Source organism: Rhinoraja longicauda, chromosome 4, assembly GCF_053455715.1.
Source record: "Rhinoraja longicauda isolate Sanriku21f chromosome 4, sRhiLon1.1, whole genome shotgun sequence".
In the NCBI taxonomy this organism is placed as follows: domain Eukaryota; kingdom Metazoa; phylum Chordata; class Chondrichthyes; order Rajiformes; family Arhynchobatidae; genus Rhinoraja; species Rhinoraja longicauda.
In genome coordinates, this window is record NC_135956.1 from 50,834,729 (window position 1) to 50,856,342 (window position 21,614).

Below are 21,614 nucleotides of genomic sequence, written 5' to 3' on the forward strand. Positions count from 1 at the left end.
CTATGAAGGCAAGCAAACCATATGCCTTCTTTATCACTCTATCTACTTGTGCTGCCACTTTCAGGGAGTTAAGATCTCTCTGTAAATCAACACTATTGATAGGATAGTGGCATCAAAAATGGTTTTAGATAGGCAGGGAATGGAGAGATGGATTACATGCAGGCAGAAGAGATTAATTTAACTTGGGTTAAATTATTCGCAACAGACATTATGGGCCAAAAGGCCTGTTTCTGTGCCGAACTGTTCTATATTCTACATCTTTGGCCTGAAATTTTAACTCTGTTTCTCTTCCTACCGACACAGCCTGGATTTATGAGCAACCAGTATTTTCTGTTTTTATTCACCGAAGATAGGGTTTTGCTGCTGGAGTCCACCATCTTTGCTGACAGGATAATCTCTTTTGCCCAATGTGGTCAGGGCAGCTGCACTTTGTGTGGAATTCTTAGGCTTGTTTCCATTTAAGATGAAATATGTTGATGGTTGTGTTCAAAACCATTCAGACTTACCTGCAAGTTTTGGGTCATTGTTTTAAAAATTCTGCAGTTGTGTATATTAATGCTTTCCTTAAGCCATATTATTACTGGTTCAGATGCATTGGAGAGTTTTTGCAGTGCTTTGTTTTATGAATTAAGTCCCATCTTTTCCTGATTACACTTCAAGCTATTTCCTGAAATCATGTGGTTCTTGGACATTTTATGGGTTTTTGCTTCAAGGAATCAAACTCTCTGTTATTGGGCCCTTTGGGGCTATCATGCAGACTTAGTTTTGAAGAGCATGTGTTTGCAGTTCTGAATTGTTTTAATGAGATTGAATATTCCTGGCTGTTTCCTTCTCGGCCCTTGAAAAGATGGCAGGAACTGATTGAAAATCTAACATTATTTTTTAAATACTTTCCAATGGCTAAGATGGGGAAGGATCTGTCAGGCTGTTGTTGGGAAGTGCTTTATTCGACCCTGTTTGGGCAGCACTAATGTTTGGTACATCAGAGCAGTCTGCCTTGTGGCAGACCATTGTAACCTTTAATATTTTGGAAGGATTGACACAGCATTTGTGAAGAAGTTGTTTGCCCTGGTTGGTGAGTCTAGAGCTAAAGAACATAAGCTGAATGGAATTAACTCACTTTGGGTTTATCCCCCACCACTACCCGTCTATCTCAACTGTCAGAAGATACTAGGCACATTGCTGAAAGCGTTCTGCCTTTTTCCCGTCAGGAGACAATGTGCACTTGTGATGAACACATTCTTTCCCTTGCCAGAACATACCATGAACTAGTGCTGAATGCATTCTCCAACTTTCATTTGCCAGAGGATACTAGAGGTCATAGCCTCAGAATTAAAGGACTTTCTTTAAGGAAGGAGATGAGAAATTTCTCATCTCCTTCCTGATGTAACTCTCTCTCTATCCCCACCTGTTGAACAGCACTATGCTTTGGTACAGAATGGTCATGAGGTCATAAGTGATAGGAGCAGAATTAGGCCATTCGGCCCATCAAGTCTACTCCACCATTCAATCATGGCTGATCTATCTCTCCCTCGGAAGCCCATTCTCAAGTCTTCTCCCCATAACCTCCGACACCCGTACTAATCAAAAATCTATCTCTGCCTTAAAAATATCCACTGACACGGCCTCCACAGCCTTCTGTGGCAAATAATTCCACATATTCACCGCCCTCTGACGAAATAAATTTCTCATCTCCTTCCTTAAAGAAAGTCCTTTAATTCTGAGGCTATGACCTCTAGTCCTAGCCTCTCCAACTAGTGGAAACATCCTCTCTACATCCACTCTATCCAAGCCTTTCACTCATCTGTATGCCACCCTCCAGAGTGATAGAGTCTTACAGTGTGGAAATAGGCACTTCGGCCCAACTTACCCAGGCTGACCAACATGCCCTACCTACACTAGTCCCACCTGCCTTCCTTTGGCCCATATCCCTCCAAACCTATCCTATCCGTGTGCCTGTCCGAATGTTTTTTAAACGTTGTGATAGTACTTGTTCTGGCAGTTTGTTCCATATACCCATCATCATTTGTGTAAAAAAGTTGCCTCTTAGATTCCCATTAAATCCTTCTCACCCCCCCCCCCCCCCCCCCTTTACCTTGAACCTATGTATTATGGGTATAAGATTGCATTTACCTTATCTAATCCTTTCATGATTGTACACATCTCTATAAAATCACCATCCTCCTCCTGTACGTGAAGAGGAAAAAAATAGTCAAGGCAAATGTGGGTCCCTTGAAGACAGAAGCAGGGGAATTTATTATGGGGAACAAAGAAATGGCAGACGAGTTAAACCGTTACTTTGGATCTGTCTTCACTGAGGAAGATACACACAATCTCCCAAATGTTCTAGGTGCTGGAGAACCTAGGGTGATGGAGGAACTGAAGGAAATCCACATTAGGCAGGAAATGGTTTTGGGTAGACTGATGGGACTGAAGGCTGATAAATCCCCAGGGCCTGATGGTCTGCATCCCAGAGTACTTAAGGAGGTGGCTCTAGAAATGGTGGAAGCATTGGAGATCATTTTTCAATGTTCTATAGATTCAGGATCAGTTCCTGTGGATTGGAGGATAGCAAATGTTATCCCACTTTTTAAGAAAGGAGGGAGAGAGAAAACGGGTAATTATAGACCAGTTAGTCTGACATCAGTGGTGGGGAAGATGCTGGAGTCAATTATAAAAGACGAAATTGCTGAGCATTTGGATAGCAGTAACGGGATCATTCCGAGTCAGCATGGATTTACGAAGGGGAAATCATGCTTGACAAATCTACTGGAATTTTTTGAGGATGTAACTAGGAAAATTGACAAGGGAGAGTCAGTGGATGTGGTGTACCTCGACTTTCAGAAAGCCTTCGACAAGGTCCCACATAGGAGATTAGTGGGCAAAATTAGGGCACATGGTATTGGGGGTAGGGTACTGACATGGATAGAAAATTGGTTGACAGACAGAAAGCAAAGAGTGGGGATAAATGGGTCCCTTTCGGAATGGCAGGCAGTGACCAGTGGGGTACCGCAAGGTTCGGTGCTGGGACCCCAGCTATTTACGATATACATTAATGACTTAGACGAAGGGATTAAAAGTACCATTAGCAAATTTGCAGATGATACTAAGTTGGGGGGTAGTGTGAATTGTGAGGAAGATGCAATAAGGCTGCAGGGTGACTTGGACAGGTTGTGTGAGTGGGCGGATACATGGCAGATGCAGTTTAATGTAGATAAGTGTGAGGTTATTCACTTTGGAAGTAAGAATAGAAAGGCAGATTATTATCTGAATGGTGTCAAGTTAGGAGGAGGGGGAGTTCAAGGAGATCTGGGTGACCTAGTGCATCAGTCAATGAAAGGAAGCATGCAGGTACAGCAGGCAGTGAAGAAAGCCAATGGAATGTTGGCCTTCGTAACAAGAGGAGTTGAGTATAGGAGCAAAGAGGTCCTTCTACAGTTGTACCGGGCCCTGGTGAGACCGCACCTGGAGTACTGTGTGCAGTTTTGGTCTCCAAATTTGAGGAAGGATATTCTTGCTATGGAGGGCGTGCAGCGTAGGTTCACTAGGTTAATTCCCGGAATGGCGGGACTGTCGTATGTTGAAAGGCTGGAGCGATTGGGCTTGTATACACTGGAATTTAGAAGGATGAGGGGGGATCTTATTGAAACATATAAGATAATTAGGGGATTGGACAAATTAGAGGCAGATAACATGTTCCCAATGTTGGGGGAGTCCAGAACAAGGGGCCACAGTTTAAGAATAAGGGGTAGGCCATTTAGAACGGAGATGAGGAAGAACTTTTTCAGTCAGAGGGTGGTGAAGGTGTGGAATTCTCTGCCTCAGAAGGCAGTGGAGGCCAGTTCGTTGGATGCTTTCAAGAGAGAGCTGGATAGAGCTCTTAAGGATAGCGGAGTGAGGGGGTATGGGGAGAAGGCAGGAACGGGGTACTGATTGAGAGTGATCAGCCATGATCGCATTGAATGGCGGTGCTGGCTCGAAGGGCTGAATGGCCTACTCCTGCACCTATTGTCTATTGTCTATTGAATAAAGTCCAAGCCTGCTCAAGCTCTCTCGGTAGCTCAGGCCCATCAAGAACTGTCAGGAGATATCATGCATTGCTGCTGAATGCATCATCTCACTGTCTTTTACCAGGACAGGTATGTGGAAGAGACTGTATTTGGCACCAGTGCATAATTTCCTCTAGACAGGTGAGAAAATGAATGTGGTAGTCTTTAATTCTCGGGATTCTCTGACAGTGGCAACATGCATTCAGTACAATGCATGGAATCCTGTGGCATTCTGGTGCTGAGTGCATTTTCACTCACACATCCATTAAAATGTATCATGGACTGGTACTGAAGGCATCTTTGCCTCCACTCCCCTCAACTGTCAGATATCTCATTGGTGTTGAGTGGATTTCCTCTCTCGCTCCACAGGATACCATGCACTGGTACTGAATGCAGTCTTTCCCACATACCTACCCTGTCAAAGGAAACCAAGCCACTCATCCTCTCACCTGTGGGAGGATTTCAAGCACAGGTGCTGAATCCTTTCTCTTACCTGTCATGCATTGGTGCTGATTCTCTCTTTCTCTCATCCGCCACGGGCAACTGTCTACTTTCTGTAACAGGATACCTTTGGCTTTTGGAGTGGCGGCGTCATCGTTGCCGGGTTGCTCAGAGCAACAAAGTCAGCGCGGGGACCCGGGTCAAGTTCCCAGACTCGCGCCACCCAGGTGAGAAACAAAAACATTGCTGCAACAAATGCAAGTTTTTGCGCTTTATTTTTAATTCGATACATCCGGGAGAGCATTGTTTCACCAAAAATAAAAGCCCTGGTAAGTAACGGCCTTTGGGTTTCTTTAATGTGCAATGCTCACTCACACTTGAATTTTAAAAATAAATTCTCGGTTCAATGTGTAGACACTTGAAGTGCAGCTGTTTGACCGTACAGTTGCATTGTTGAGGAAGGGGATGGGTTGCATATGTGCATATGAGGAGATTGGCAAAAATGAGCACAATGACAGGGTCTGGGGATCCGGGAACAACGTCGAGATCAATTGCACAAGAAAGACTGAACGGCATATTATGGCGTCTTTCGCCTCAATAATAAATTTTAAAAAACCAATTTATAGGCATCTACGTTGCTCTTTGTAATTCCTTTTATAAAAAATAACCCGCTGCTTCCAAGTACGTTTGGTCTGACCTTTTATAATAGGACAAAAAGTCAGACAGGAAACACTTCAAAGAATATTTTAACCTTGGTCTACCTGAAACAACTTACTACAAGTGAGCTTCCCAGTGATATAAAGCTTGTGCATCATCGTCTTTTACATATTTCAAACTTTAAAAAATATATAGTGAATATATCTTTCTTGTGTGCTGAAGAATCATTTGTAATTATTATTTTGTCGTTCAGTTGTCTGTCAGAGCTGTTTCTTTATTCTTAATTCATTGATGGAGAATTGTTTAATCTTTAATAATTGTTTAATCGTTATAATAGAGTCAGCAGGAACGCGTTTTTCAGCCGAAATCGTTGATTCCAAATAAGATGTCTATCTGAGCCAGTCCCATTTGCCTGCGTTTGGCCCATATCTCTCTTTCCTATCCATGCACTTGTCCAAATAACTTTAGGCATCGCAATTTTACCTGCTTCTGCAGCTTCTTCTGGCAGCTAGTTTTAAATCCTTTTAAGTCTTCCCTGTCTCACATTAAACATATGCCTACAAGTTTTAGACTCCTCTACCCCGGGGAATAGACAGTGACCATTCACCTTATCTATGCCTCTCATGATATTGTTTACTTCTGTAAGGTCATCCCTCAACTTCCTATGGTCCAGGGAAAAAAGGTTCCAGCCTAACCAGCCTCTCCTTATAACTCAAGTCCTCCAGCCATGGTAAAAATATTGTGAATATTTTTTTATACCCTTTCCAGCTTAATGACCTTCCATAGCTGGATCACCACAATTACACACAATATCCTAAGTTGGTCTCACCAATTACTTCTACAGTTGTAACATGACATCTGTGCTGAATGCTCTGATCGATGAAGGCAAGTGTGCCAAATGTCTTCTTTGCCACCTCTTCCAACTGCGTCATCACTTTCAGGGTATACCTGCACCTATAGGTCCCTGTGTTCCACTCTCCAGGGCTAAACCATTTACTGTGTAAGTCCTACCCTGGTTTATGTTTCTATGTTAACTCATAATGCAACACCATGCAATTGTCTGAGATAAATCCCATCTGCCATTACTTGGCCTACTTCCCCAGTTCATCCTGACTTTGTTGTAGACTTGGATAACCTTCTTTACTGTTCACTACACCACCAATTTTGGTATAATCTGCAAAGTTACTAACCATGTTAACAACATTGTCAGCCAAATTGTTAATATAGATGACAAACAACAGTGGACCCAATACTGATTCCCGTGTTACACCACTGGTCAACTTCATGTACAATTTGAATAATAACTCTTCATCAGTAGGGCATTGTATAGAAGTTGGGACGTTGTGCTGCAATTTTACAAGAGTTGGTGAGGCTGCGTTCGGAGTTATTTGTTCAGTTTTGGTCACCCAGCTGTACAAAATATGCCATTATGTTGGAAAGAGTGCAGAAAAGATTTATAAAGGTGTTGCCAGGACTCAATGGTCTGAGTTAAAGGGATATGTTGGACAGGCTATGACTTTATTCCTTGGAGCACAGGAAACTGAGGAGTGATCTTATCGAGGTGTATAGAATCATGAGGGGCAGAAATAGGTTGAATCTTTCTCCCACTGTTAGGGAATCAAGAACTGGAGGGGATAGGTTGAAAATGAGATGTGAAAGATTTAATAGGAATCTGAGGGGAGACTTTTTCACACAGAGAGTGGTACATATTTGGAAAGAGTTGCCAGAGGAAAAGTTTGACTGGTTGAAATGACTGGTTGAAATGCAATTTGAATATTTTGGACCAATGTATTCTAGTGCATGAATAACAAAATCATAGCTGTAGATGGAAGATTCATACTTCTACAAGTCAATAACAGCAAATATTCATAAATTATACATTTTTCTCACCCTAGCTTCCTTCCCCTTTGATGTTGACCAAAATCTTGAATGTTTGGTCCCTGTTCCTTAAAACATTTGTTATGGGGAATAGCTCAATCTGTTCACCCTCCCTCTAAACCAGTCATTTTATCTTGTGTAACTCTCCCTTCAACCTTATTTGTTCTATGGAGAAAGATGCATGCTCAGTAAACAACATGCATCTTCCTTTCTCCACAGATCCTGCCTGACCCATTGAGTTACTGCAGCACTTTGTGTCTTTTGTTGTAAACCGGCATCTGCAGTTCCTTATTTCTTCTGTTTATACATCTTCCGTTCTTATCATCTTCCCTATTTCCCTTGTCGTCTTGGGAACCCTGGCGTTGCTTCCCTTACTACTTCCCCCTTATGGGATTGTAACTGGCCTGTTCCTGATCATTTGTTCTTTAAATTGTTGTAATTCAATTTACCATACCAACATTTGTCTTCTATCCACATGTCTTGTCATTCCCAAAGAAGTTATCTCTCCTGAAACGTAGAAGTTCTACTTAGGATTTTACTATGCCCATCACCACTCTTACACAAAAATGATGATTTGATGATCACTGTTGCTCTAAGTGTTCTCTATCTGACACTTGGGTCATCACATTCTTCGGAACCTGATTCAAAAATATCTCCATTCTCATTTGGTTAGAAATGTGCAGATTAGGAGCGTTCTTTTGAATTGATTTTAGAAAATCCTCTTCTTTTTTCTTTACTCCAACATTGTTTGAAGGAACATTGGCACATTTCACTGGCTGACAGACCACCATTTTAGATTTCTTGCACATTTTCCCTGCAAATTTGCTCCTCATTTTCTCTCCATTTCTCCTTTTAAATCTCACTTTCTCTACTTTTCTTTCACTGTTTCTATTTCTCTTTTTTTAATCTCCCTCATTCTGTTTCTCTTTCTCTCTCGGCACTTGGTCGTCGCTGTTTCGGTGGGCCACAGTGCCTGTTTCCACGATGTATATCTAAACTAAACTAAACTTCTATTCTTCCGAAGAACAGTTTTGGATAATGAAGCATCCAAGGAGGCTGTTAATTTTCATTCCATTAACTACAGATCAAAGAACAAAAAAAAAAATCACAGAATATATCATGTCATATAGCTTTAATCTCAAAGACAAAATTAAATACCAGAACAAATCCTGCCAATATACTGACCATAGGGAACAGATTCAGTGAGACATAAAAACAATATGTGCTGGAGATACTCGCAAGTCAGGCTGCCTCTGTGGAGGGAGATACGTTAATGTTTCAGTTCAATGATCTTTCATTCAAAAGGTGTTTAGTAAGATGCTCTACGATTTCTGATGAGCCTAAAGAGGTGCATTGCAGTTTTCTTGACTTTTGCAAGTTTTCATTTAAATATATAGTTTGGAAAATATATCTCCCTTCGAATTTTTATGGAAGCCTGTTTTGTGAAAGTATAAGATCTCATAATGCAGAATGAAAGAGCAGAACATGATGGCCCTGTTACACCTTTATAAATGCTAATCTTTTCAATTGACTCATTTCGATGAACAATTAACACCTCATTATTCAGTGTCTGCAAGAGTATTGCAGTGTTAATTGTTATACCCCAATGTTTATGTTACAGAATTGCTTTAAATTTAAGTGGTTTTGCATTGTGCTCGTGTTGTGGAATTAGAGGACTGATTATAGTTGTTTCACTAGCAGGGAATGAGCCTTCAAAGTCTCTGGTTGTGGATAAGTGGGATTGAGATTTATCTGTGGGAGGGGAAGAACCAATGTTAGCTTGACAGAAACTTTCTTCTCTTGTGTATCCCCTATTTTCATTACTCTTCCATTCAGTCGAGGATATGTGTAGGGAGCACACAGAAACCCTGTGAAAGTGTGTGGGAAGGAACTGCGGATGCTAGTTTAAATCGAAGATAGACACAAAAAGCTGGAGTAACTCAGCGGGTCAGACAACATCTCTGGAGAAAAGGAATAGGTGACGTTTCAGGTTGAGTCTCTTCTTCAGTCTGAAGAAGGGTCTTGACCTGGAACGTTACCTTTCTGATGCTGTCTGACCCGCTGAGTTACTCCAGCTTTTTGTGTCCTGCCCTGTGTAAGTGGTGGATTACTGTCCTACCTGCCCCATCCGTGGAACAGACTGCAGTTCCCACATCAACTCTCCAGTCACTTTAGAACCTACAAAAGTGATCCCAAATTACTGGCCTTCTGGCATTCTCTCCGAAACCACATCACTTGCCCTCTTTTTTAGCAATCATTAAAACCACCTCTGTATCTATGGTTTTGATCATCTGTCCTAATTTCTTGTACGGGTTATGATCAAATTATTGCTACAAACCTTTCAGCAAGTTGTTTCTTCCTCTATGAGTGTTGACTGATCTGCTGAGTCTTTACCGAAGGTCTCACAAAATGCTGGAGTAACTCAGCAAGTCAGGCAGCATCTAGGAGAGAAGGAATGGGTGACGTTTCGGGTCGAGACCCTTCTTCACACTGAGTCTTTACAGTAGTTGAGTTTGTATTTTACATTTTCTGCAGTTTCATTGCTTACATTTGTTATCAAGTTATGTTTCATAATACCATTTTAAAAGTGTCCATGTTTGCAACCAGTAATTATACAGATTTCTCAGGACTTATAGCACATAGAACAGTACAGCACAAAAACAGGTCCATCGGCCCACAATGTTTTGCCGAACATGATGCTTCGCTAAATTGATTTCATCTGCCAATACATAATCCATATCCTTCTATTCCCTGCACTTCCATGTGCCTATCTAAAAGCCTCTTAAGCGCCACTATCATATCTGCCTCCACTACCATCCCTGGCAATGCATTCTAGGCCCTCATCACTCTCTGTGCAAAAAAAAACTTGCCCTGCACATCTCTGTTAAACTTTTCCCATCTCAACCTATGGCTATGCCCTCTAGTTTAGTTTAGTTTCGCGATACAGTGGAAACAGGCCCACCGATTCCGCACCGACCAGCGATCCCCGCACATTAGCATTATCCTACACACACGAAGGTTAATTTTACATTCATACCAACCCAATTAACCTACAAATCTGTATGTCTTTGGAATGTGGGAGGAAACTGAAGATCTTGAAGAAAAGCCATGTGGTCAAGGGGCGAAGAAGCAAACTCTGTACAGACAGCACCCGTAGTCGGGATGGAACCCGGGTCTCTGGCGCTGTAAGCACTGTATGGTAGCAACTCCACTGCTGCGCCACCGTGTTGGACATATCCACCCTAGGAACAAGGATCTAACTGGCTACTCTATTGTACGCCTCTCATAATTTATATACCTATCAAATCTTCCCTCAACCTGTGATGTTCCGGAGAACGTTCTGATGTTATAAGAAAGATATTGTGTAGCTGGAAAGGGTACAGAGAAGATTTACGAGAATGTTGCCAGATCAGGGGCCTGAGAAACGGGGAGAAGTTGAGGAGACTTGGACTTTATCCCTTTGAGCGCAAGAGGATGAGGGATGATCTTTTAGAGGTGTACAAGATCATGAGAAAAACAGATCAGGTAAATATACAGTCTTTTGCCCAGAGTAGGGGAGTTGAGAACAGGAGGACATAGGTTTCAGGTGACAATGGAAAGATTTAATGTTGACTTTTTTTACACAAGGTCGGTGGGAAATCTGCCGGCGGAGGTATTTGAGGTAATGTTTCATAATTATCGTAATGTTTAAGAAACATTTGGACATGGTACATGTATAAGATAGGTTTGGAGGGTTATGGCAGCTGGGTCTACTGTAGATGGGGCATGTTGGTCGGTGTGGCCAAGTTGGATTGAAGGGCTTGTATACATGGTGTATGACTCTAAAACAATCCAAGTCTATCCAACCTCTCCCTATAGTTGAAATCCTCTAATCCAGGCAGCATTCTCGTAAACTTCCTCTGCACTTTCTCCTAAGCCTCCACATCTTTCCCAAAATGGAGCGACCAGAACTCCATACAATACTCCAAATGCGGCCTAACCAAAGTCCAAAAGAACTGCATCCTGACTTCCTAGATATTGTATTCAATGCCCCTAACAATGAAGGCAATACACCTCCTTTACCACCCTATCTATGTGTGTTGCCACCTTTAGTGAGCTATGCATTTGGATCCAAGATCCCATTGCACTTCAATGCTGTTCAGGGTCTTGCCATTAACTGTATAGTTTATCCTTACATTCAACCACCCATATTGCAAAACCTCACACTCAATTGGGTTAAAGTCCATCTGCCACCGAGTCTTATTACTAAAACTCAAAGAACTGGAAATATTCAGCAGGTCAAGCAGCATTTGTGGAGAGAGAAACAGATTTACTGCTTCAGGGTAATAATCCATCTGTGAAAAACAAACTGCTGAGGAGCTCAGTGGGTCAGATAGCATCTGTAAAGGAAAATAGACTGACAACATAAAGGGAAATGGAGAGTCTGAAGAAGGGTCCCAACCCAAACATCGCCTTTCATTTGCCTTCCACAATGATGCGTGACTTGCTGTGTTCCTCTCGCAGTTTGATTCTACCAAATGCATATGCAGTCTCTTGTGTCTCCAATGACCCTTCTTTTCTTTCGTCTGATGCCGACTGACCTGCTGAACATTTCTTGTAGTTCCAGTTTGTATTTCAGTTTTCCAGCGTATGCAGTTTTTCATTTTGCATCAGAAAGACGTGACTCCAAATTCTTTATAAATTAGTTATTTTTTAACTGCCCTCTAAAATGATCCAACCAGCCATCAGTTGAATGACAAGTTTAAACAAAAATGGAAATCTAAAATAAAAACAGCAAATGCAGGGAAAAACTCAGCAAGTCAGGCAGCATCTGTTGAGAGAGAAACAGTTACCTGGACCTGAAGCATCAGTTGAAGGGCAGATACGATGGGCAGCGGATACCCACCTTGCTAGAGATTAACACACCTATTGACTGAAGTAGGCAGTGGCTTTTGCATGTTTGTGGATTGTGACTCTGGCTCTGATAGATAGCTGTTCCCCAGTGGTTGAGTATGAGAGCATAATTTTAGGTATGTTCAGGTAAACTGAAACCCACGCCTGAGATACTGTGCTGGGGTCCAGAAATTATGGGTCTTGGTGATGTGGGGATGTCAGTATATCCTCATTTACCTTCTGAAATGTTGCCAGTTTAAAGCAAATTTAAACCAATCTCTTTACATAATCTAAGATCACCTTAACACCAAAGTGCTTCTTCGCTGCTCCTCCTGTACATGATTGTAATTGCAGTAAAGATTAATTTGCACATAACTGACTGCTCCATTCAACAGAGCAGAATATCCAACATATCTGTTTACTGCTATTGGTTAAGGGTGAATGTTGATCTAGAGAGTGGGCTTGCTCATCACTTCTCTGATAAGGAGCTACTTTGATCCTTTAGGGAAATGGGACATCATCTTAACGCCTCATCCAAAAGCCAGCACTTCTGATAGTGTAGCAGTCCCATGGCAACACAAAATGCTGGAATAACTCAGCGGGTCAGGCAGCTTCTCAGGAGAGAAGGAATGGGTGACGTCCCATAGCATTGCACTGGAGCCTCAGGCTTTGTTGTGACTCAGCATTACGCAGCACAGAAGCAGTAGGTTCTGCCATTGCATGCACACCTACCATCATTTTGCTTTAGGTTAAATGCAAGGCTTTATTTGCAAGACTAAATTGTGGATTCAGCATAGGGTAAAATCTTGCCAGCGGTATATGCTGGCTACACACCCAAGTTGCTCGACCACAGGATACCTACTCCTCACATTTCTGGATAAAAGTCTGACGATGTAATGGCCGTTGGTAGGGCTGATTCAAGAGAATCAACTTAGGTTTGTTAGAATTTGTTGAAACTAGGAGTGCAATCCATATTAACCTAAGCATGACATTATTTCTTTGTAGTTTAATAGGCATGCTGTCTCCTGTTCCAAACAAAAGAAATGTAATCCAATTTAAAGATGGAAGATGAGAACCATAAATTGTTAGGTTTTGCATGGCTGTTGCTGTGTGTTGCTAATTTAATCCTGTGTGTTTTGGTTTTAACTGCAGAAAAACTGGTGTTGAACGTTGTGTTAATAAAGGTAGATATAATGGACTAACCACTGATATTGTAAAGTAGAGGTGCCTTTGACTCTTGCCTTTGAGAGCAGAATAAAGCAGTGGCAAATTTATCTCTGCTACTTTAAAAAGAATATTACAAATAGGAGCAGGGGTGAGACCAGTCAGTAGGATGGTGGCTGATCTTATTTATAGTTACAGCTGCACGTCTAGCCTGACCCATGACCCATGACCCATGAAGCGTGTCTTAACCTCACTTGGTGTTTAAAATATTTCAGGTGATATTACAAGTATAGTTTGGAAAGTAATTTTAATTTATAGTGTGAAAATATTGCTGTCTATGTTAGGAATTTGAGTATATTTTACTGAGGCTTTGTCTCATTGTTCATTTTGCTCTGCTGGTTTGATGGCAGATGAATCTTGCATTTGACGAATGTTGTTAATCTATTTTTAAGTTTTAGTTATGTGCATTTTTATTGGACAACTCCACAACTCATGATGCATTGCGTCAAATGCCATTGACAGGACAATTCCACTGAATCCTTCACTCCTTTCTGCTTTTGGAGCATGGCAGCGCCCTTATACTTCACCCACTCCTACCACTTATTGGATCATTGCCCTCTGCATTGCTGGTAACAATATTTAATTACAGGAACAGGAGTAGTTCAACTAGGTTTTTGAATTGCACCTCCCAATAATCATCATCATTGACATTAAAGTCACCTTCCAAGCATTTGGTAGTTGCCAGCTTGACTATTCAAAGCCAGTCCTTGATCTCTCCTCGACCTTCCCTAAAAATGTACACTTCTGCCTGGTCACTGAGTTCTGTTCAATCATTATCTGGAAGACACAAAAGTCCTTACTCGAAACGTCACCTATCCTTTTTCTTCAGAGATGCTACCTGACCCGCTGAGTTACTGCGGCATTTTGTGTCTATGGTATAAATCAGCATCTGCAGTTCTTTGTTTCTGCAGACGGGAAATACTTTGGACTCGCTGAGTTTAGTTTAGTTTAGAGATACAGCACGGAAATAGGCCTTCATGCCACCGAATCCATGCCGACCAGCGATCCCCACACATTAACACTATCCTACACATATGAGGGACAATTTTACATTTACACCAAGCCAATTAACCTACAGTACATACCTGTAAGTCTTTGGAATGTGGTAGGAAACCGAAGATCTCGGAGAAAACCCACGCGGTTGCGGGGAGAACATACTAACTCCGTACAGACAGCACCGTTAGTCAGGATCGAACCCAAGTCTCTGACGCTGCAAGCGCTGTCAGGCACCAACTCTACCGCAGCGCCACCTTGTAGCCCGAGTTCCCCCAGCAGTTTGTTTTTGTTTTGCTCACTCATTACTCTTATGCTTGTTGACCTTTACACTCATCTGCTTAAGAAACATTTTGTTTTATAAATTCTTATTTTCTAGTGTCTCCTTGGCTTCAACCCATCTCTCTGCGATCACTCTAGATCTGTAAGTTTCCAGGATATCAGTGCTCTACCAACTCAAGTCTTTTGATTTCTTTTTCCAAATTTACTTGCTGAACCTCTCTCCCTCTCGACCTCTCTTCCCACCTCTTAAGTCACTCCTTGAAACCTACTACCTCTTTGACCAAAGTTTAGCCAGCTGTGCTATTTACTTGTGGGGATATTCGTTGCTGTTGATGTCAGATTTTGTTTGATTATGCTTATGTTACCACTTAAAATGTTCCATGTAATTACAAGTTTCTGTTATTATCTTAAAGAATACATTATTACATCTCAAAGCGAAGCATTTCCAAATGCTCAGAGTAGTTTTCCATGTCAGGATTGACATTTTAATAATTACTCAGTAGGCGTTTTGTTAGCTCAGAGCTAAATGCAGTCCAAAGGCAATATGTAACGTGTAGAAATGTTGAACAAAATAAAATTTAATCCAAAAAAATCTGATGTTCATCCAGTGACAATTTTGGCTTTATGTGGAATCTAATTGAATCCCCAAAGCCTGACCTCATGTCTGAACATGTAGGGTTTTCCTTGAAGATTAATAGGCGTTAATATTTTGGACTGCACACAGCTTTTCAAGATAGACAGTGTGATTTGAACAGCTACATGGAAATGCAGATGTTGATTTACACAAAAAGGCACAAAGTTTCTGGAGTAAATCAGCAGGTCAGGCAGGCAGCATCTTTGGGGGACCTGGATAGGCGATGTTTCAGGTCAGGACTTCTTCAGATTGAGTGTAGTTGGGCGGGGTGGGGGGGAGGGATTGGAAGAGAGGTGGGGGCGGAACAAAGCCAGGCAAGTGATGGGTGGAAAAAGATGAGGGAGGTTTTGATGGACAGATAGGTGGATAAAGGTCAGAGATGGGAAGAAGACAAAAGGCTGTGAAATAAGGAGAGGAGGCATAACAACTGAAGCCAGAGAAAGGGATATCGGTAGAAGAGGATGGAGGAAGGGAGAGGGGGGCAAGATATTGAGAGAAACGGATGCACATTCAGGTGGGGTACAAGGGAGAGAGGGGGGAAATGGTAGGGTAGGGAGGGGGATATTTGTGGGTTAGTGAACTAAAATTGCATGTCTAGCAAGGTTGAGTTCTCAGTTCATTACATTATCTCTATACATGCATGGTAGGTGCAGTCAACTTCTGTTCTAATGCCATTTACAAGTTTTTAAATGACACCACTGTAGTGGGCTGGATCTTGAACAAAGACGAGATGGAGTACGGGAAGGACGTAGAGAGCTTAGTAGCGTAGTGTCAAGACAACAATCTCGCCCTCTGCAGCAAGATGAAGGAACTAGTTATTGACTTCAGGAAATGAGGAATAAACACGTCCCAATAAACACCAATGGTGCCAAAGTGGAGTTGGTGGAGAACTTCAAGTTCCTTATCCAAAAATGTCACCAATAATTTGTGCTGACCAACGAAGTTGAAGCTACGGCTAAGAAAACACACCAACATTTCTATTTCCTCAAAAGACTGATGCTGGATGCATCACAGCTTTGTTTGGCAGAAGCTTTGCTTAAGATTACAAAAAATTGCAGAGTTGTGGATGTAATTCAGTCCATCACACAAATCCGCTTCCCTGGCTTTCGACTCCATCTACACTTGAGGGGAATAGGTCAGGTGGATAGCAGAAAATTTTGCCTGTGGCAGATGTATCTAAGGCCAGAGGGCATGGGTTTAAGCTGTGGAGTAAGAGGTTTCGAGGGAATCCAGGGAAAAATATATTTAACCACATGGTGATCGGAACCTGTAAAGCACTGAGATGGCAGGTACAGTCACAACATTTAAGAAGCATGTGGACATGCAGTTGAATCACCAAGGCATAGAAGGCTATAGACCAGCTACTGGCAAATGGGATTAGTTTAGTTAGGTACTTGATGGTCGGCATGGAGATGATAGGTCAACAGCTTTTTTTCTGTGCTGTTTGACTCCATGAAATGGGAGCAGTCCAGGATTCGCTGGCCATGTATAGTGGAAATGCTGCGGAGAAGAATGAAATTTGACCCCATGAGTTCACCAAATGTAAATGAAAGATGAGGTCTGAAACAGAAATCCTTTTGGAAAGTTGATACACCTTTGTATTCATTGTGGGCACTTGTGTTGCTATTGGATTACTGCAAGGTTTCTGGTTCCTTCCAGAGCAACCTCACGTGGCCAGCTGAATGTGAAACTGCTGGGACTCCATAAATATCAGTCTGTTGAAAGCTAGTTCCTGGGAATTCTTGCACTACTTCTGTGGAGCAGAGTTCTTGCATTTATGCTGCACAATTATAAAGCAGGATATTGTTTTTCTTTTCTTTTAAAAAAATAAACGTTATTTCGAATAATTAAAAATATATACAAAACAAAAACAGTGCAAAAACTCTTCTGATATATGCAGCATTTATCCATTCACTAGTGCTGTATTTGGGAGTCTTCACAAACTATCCTTATATCACTCATGCCCCCCTGGGTCAATATCCCTTTCCTTGTTTGAGAGGTGTCTGCACCAGACCCTGCCCCCCAATGTCCAACCACAGAAGGACGCTAGACTGTGGTGCTCCCCCGCAGCATCGTGTCATTGGCTGCCTCAATCATCAGCGAGCCCCTTGGCACTTACTCCTGCAGTCTGGAATGGGCCAGGCAGCAATATTCCCTGACGGACACCTTCCTCTGCTGGGAGATCAATAAGTTTTAGGCAGAACAAAGAGTATCTTTCACCAAGTTGATGATTTTCCAGCAGCACTTAATGTCCATCTCCGAATGTGTCCCTGGGAACAGTCCGTAAATCAGAGATTCATCTGTTATGGAGGAACCATAGGATAAACCGTGACAAGGACCTTTGCATCATTCTCCAGCCTCTCTTTGCAAATCCACACTCTGCAAAGAGGTGGGCAACTGTTTCCTCTCCATAGCAGCAGTCCCGAGGGCAACATGCAATGGTAGTAAGATTCTGATGGTGCAGGAAAGATCTGACTGGGAGTGCACCTCTCGTCGCCAGCCAGGCCAGGTCTTGGTGCTTGTTGGTGGGTTCTGGCATTGAGGCATTTCACCAGACAAGCTGGGCAGCCTGCTCAGGGAACCACTTTATAGAATCCATCGAGTCCTTGTCCTATAGTGCCTGCAGGATGCTCTGTGCTGACCATGCCTAATGCACTTGTGGTCAAAGGTGTTGGTCCATGAAGGCCAGATGATGCAGCAATGTCCAGTGAACTGGCGCATTGTATGAAGTCAGAGCCAGGCCCATCCTTCGCTACACCACGGACAGGTAGAACCTCAGCAGGTGGTGACAATTAGTGCCCACGTGGTTTTGCTCCATGCACAGCCTGGTGCAGCCGCACTCGAAGGTGGCCATCGGATAAGGGTGACGTTGGGCAGGCCTTTGCCCCCGTTGTCAGCTGATTTGTGCATCGTGACTTGTTGGACCCGGTCCATCTTTGAACCTCAGATGAACTGGGAGACTGCCCGAGACCAAGCAGTGGGGGATGTGCCACACAGCCTGTACAGCAGCCGCGAGAGCACCTCACACCTGATGTCCAAGTTTTTCCCTGTTATTGAGAGGGATTGCTGCTTCCACAGACCCAGTTTTTCCAGTACCTTGGCTATTAGCTCCAATTAATTCTTGTCCCACACCTCGGACCCTCCAAACCAGATCCCCAGCACCTTCAAGACGTCGGACCTGATGGTGAAGAGGACGGAAGATCAGTCGGGCCAGATGCCAAAGAGCATAGTCTCGCTTTTCCTGTGGTTGACTCTGGCTCCTGACACCAATTCAAACTGGTTGCAGATGCTGATCAATCTACGGAATGACCCTGGTTCTGAGTAGAAAACAGAGACGTTGTCCATGTGCAGGGAAGTTTTGATCTGAGTGCCCCCACCACCTGGTAATGTCAACCCTCTTATGCTCCTGTCCTTCCTGATGGATTCAGCAAATGGTTCTATACAGATGGGAGAGTGGGAAACCGTGGCTGACTGAAGGCCTAACGTGGAAGCTATCCAATTCCCTCCCATTGATTTGGACCACTCTGCAGATATCAGTGTAGAGAAGTTGGATCCAGTTCTTGATTACCCAAAGCCCATTTTGGAGAGCACATCCACTTGTACGCGTGTGATATTCTGTCGAAGTCCTTCTCCTGGTCCAAGTTGACCAGGCAGGCATCCACCCCTCTGTCCTGCACATAGGCAATGGTATCGCTGAGCAGTGCCAGGCTGTCAAGATTTTTCTGCCAGGTGCGGCACAGGTGGATCACCTGTCCGAGAACAGACTTGACTTGGTTAGCAATGGCCTAGGACAGGAACTTCACAGTACATATTGATCAGCTGGAGCGGGAAATTATGGCACATTACATCTACCCCTAACCACCTCCCTGGCTACAGTGACCGAGATGTTCCTTCCCTGCAGCAGGATCCCCAGCCAGAAGCACGATTATCATTGCCCCACAACCACACTGACAGTCCGTGAGGCCACCATGATGACCACTTCCAATATCTGTGGAGGTGTGGCAGCCCACATTCTTGTAAAAAAAGCCACGTCTGCCTTGACCCTGGCCAGGTACGGCAAGGCACTGACACATCGCAAAGTGCTCCTGACAAAGCAGGATAGGTGTCAGTCCTGGGTCAGATGGGTTTGATCTCTCTTTCTAAGCCAAGAGGTTCTCGCTTCAAATCCAACTCTTGCTTTTCATACCTGTACCCAAGCTGATTTTACACTGTAGGCATCAACTTTGAAGGTTTAATACACAACATAGAAAATGGTGGTTTGTACAGGGCTTCTTTGAGCTCTTGATCTATAGACTTGACTTTCTCAGTACTATCTGAATGTTCCTGTAGGGTTCCTAGAAGTCAGCGTGCACATTGTAATGTTTGAAGAACATTTTGAAGATTATCTGTTTGCACATTTTTCCAGTTTGATGGGAGTGATTAGACTTCCAAAAGTCCTTCTGTGGCACTGGGATGAGAAAGGTGCTGCAGACGGAGGTTTTTTTTAAAGGACATACTTTATCAGCACATTCATGTTGCATTTTTAGCCTCTATATTTGGTTAAGACTTTCCTGATCTGCTCTGTGTGGGCCAGTAAAGATCATTCCACCATTGAATCGTTGGTAACCATATTGGCAACTTTGCTCGGGATAAACTGGTTTTGTGGGCTTAAAATCAAGGCCCATCCGGTGAGTACTCTGCCAACCAGTGACCCCATGCACCTTTGGAAATGGGCATCATCAGGCTACTTTGTCCAATGGAAACCTAACCTTGCACAGTATAAGTTGTGGCCCAGGTTAATAAACAGACTAACTAAACACAAGAGGAACAAAAAATTACGAATGCGAGAAGAACTCAGTGGACAAAGCAGTATTTGTGGAGGAAAAAGGTGTACGTTGATGCTTGGGCCGAGACCCTGCATCTGGACTGAGATGGAGGAGAGAAGATTGCCAATACACAGGGGCATGTTTGATGTCATCATGAAAGTATCATTGTGATTACTGTGGCTGGACTTGTTTCTGTTTGGTATAGGGTCACTATAACATTGAAAGATTGTAGGATAAGAAAGTCAGGATCAGCCCTGTCACACCTCACCAGTGTTCATCCCTTTGTTCTTGCCTATTTTGGGGAGCCCTTTAAGTATGTTGAAGTAGTGTTACTGGCTCCCCCACTGCCCATCAGTGACAAGTAAACTTCTCCCACCTGGTTTCAACTGCTTATCTTCCTTATTTCGTTTCACCTATCACTTACATTGTCTCTACTCTCCCCTACCCTAACTCACTCTACTTGCCTTTCAAAAAATCTGTTTCCAATTATCACCTACTAACCTTTGTTTCAACACCCGCCCACTCCTCTATAATGCCTGTAAAAATTTGCCATCCCGTTTGTGCCAACTTTTCATAAATTCCACTGCATATTTCTATTACCCTAACTACATGGAAACCAAAAGGAAGGCCACCCTTGCAAAAAGATGCGTTAATCTTGGCTTGTCATTTCATGAATTGCTGTCCTTTGAAACACAAGCATATGTCTGTTGATTCATGTCTTTGAGAGTGAGCCACGATGAAACACGCCAATTCTAGGACATTTGGCACTGCTTCAGGGCAGTAATTTGGTTCCCTGAAGCCTAGTAAAGTCCAAGGTTTGAAACACATGTAATATATACTCCTCAGAAGCTGCCTGTTTTCAGTGTTCCCAGAGATTCATGTGCACCTCCTCCAAATCTGATATTTTGCGTTAGGTGCCCACAAATTACCTTCCTCTTCATTGGCACAACCAAGCGTGGACTATTTTGTGGAGTACCTGCACTTTGTCTGCAATGGCCATTTAGAGCTTCCCGTTGCATATCATTTCAACTCCCCTTCTCATTCCCATACTGACCTTTCTGTCCTCGGCCCTCTCTACAGCCAAACACAAACTTGAAGACCAGTGCCTCATATTCCACTTGGGTACCGACAATCCAATGGTATGACTATTGAATTTTCTAATTTAGGTCATAAGGTCATAAGTGATAGGAGCAGAATTAGGCCATTCGGCCCATCAAGTCTACGCCATTCCACCATGGCTGATCTATCCCTCCTAACCCCATTCTCCTGCCTTCTCTCCATAATCCCTGACACCCGTACCAATCAAGAATCTATCTATCTCTGCTTTAAAAATATCCATTGACTTGGCCTCCACAAAGAATTCCACAGATTCACCACCTTCTGACTAAAAACATTCCTTCTCATCTCCTTCCTAAAGGAGATGTTCTATAATTCTGAGGCTATGACCTCTAGTCCTAGACTCTCTCCACATCCACTCTATCCAAGCCTTTCACTATTCGGTACATTTTAATGAGGTCCCCCTTATTCTTCTAAGCTACAGGCCCAGTGCCGTCAAACGCTTAACATAAGTTAACCCACTCATTCCTGGGATCAAGTAATCATGTAATCCTCTTTTCCTTTCCCACTCTTGCCAGTTCATCAGTTTTTCTCCCTTTGCTTATCTTCTCTATCCCTCCCCCCTTTGTTAACTAGACATCACCCTCTCCACCTGGTTCTTCAACCACATACCTATCTACCTGAGATTTTTCTCTCTTTGTTCACCTTTCATATACCCCCTCC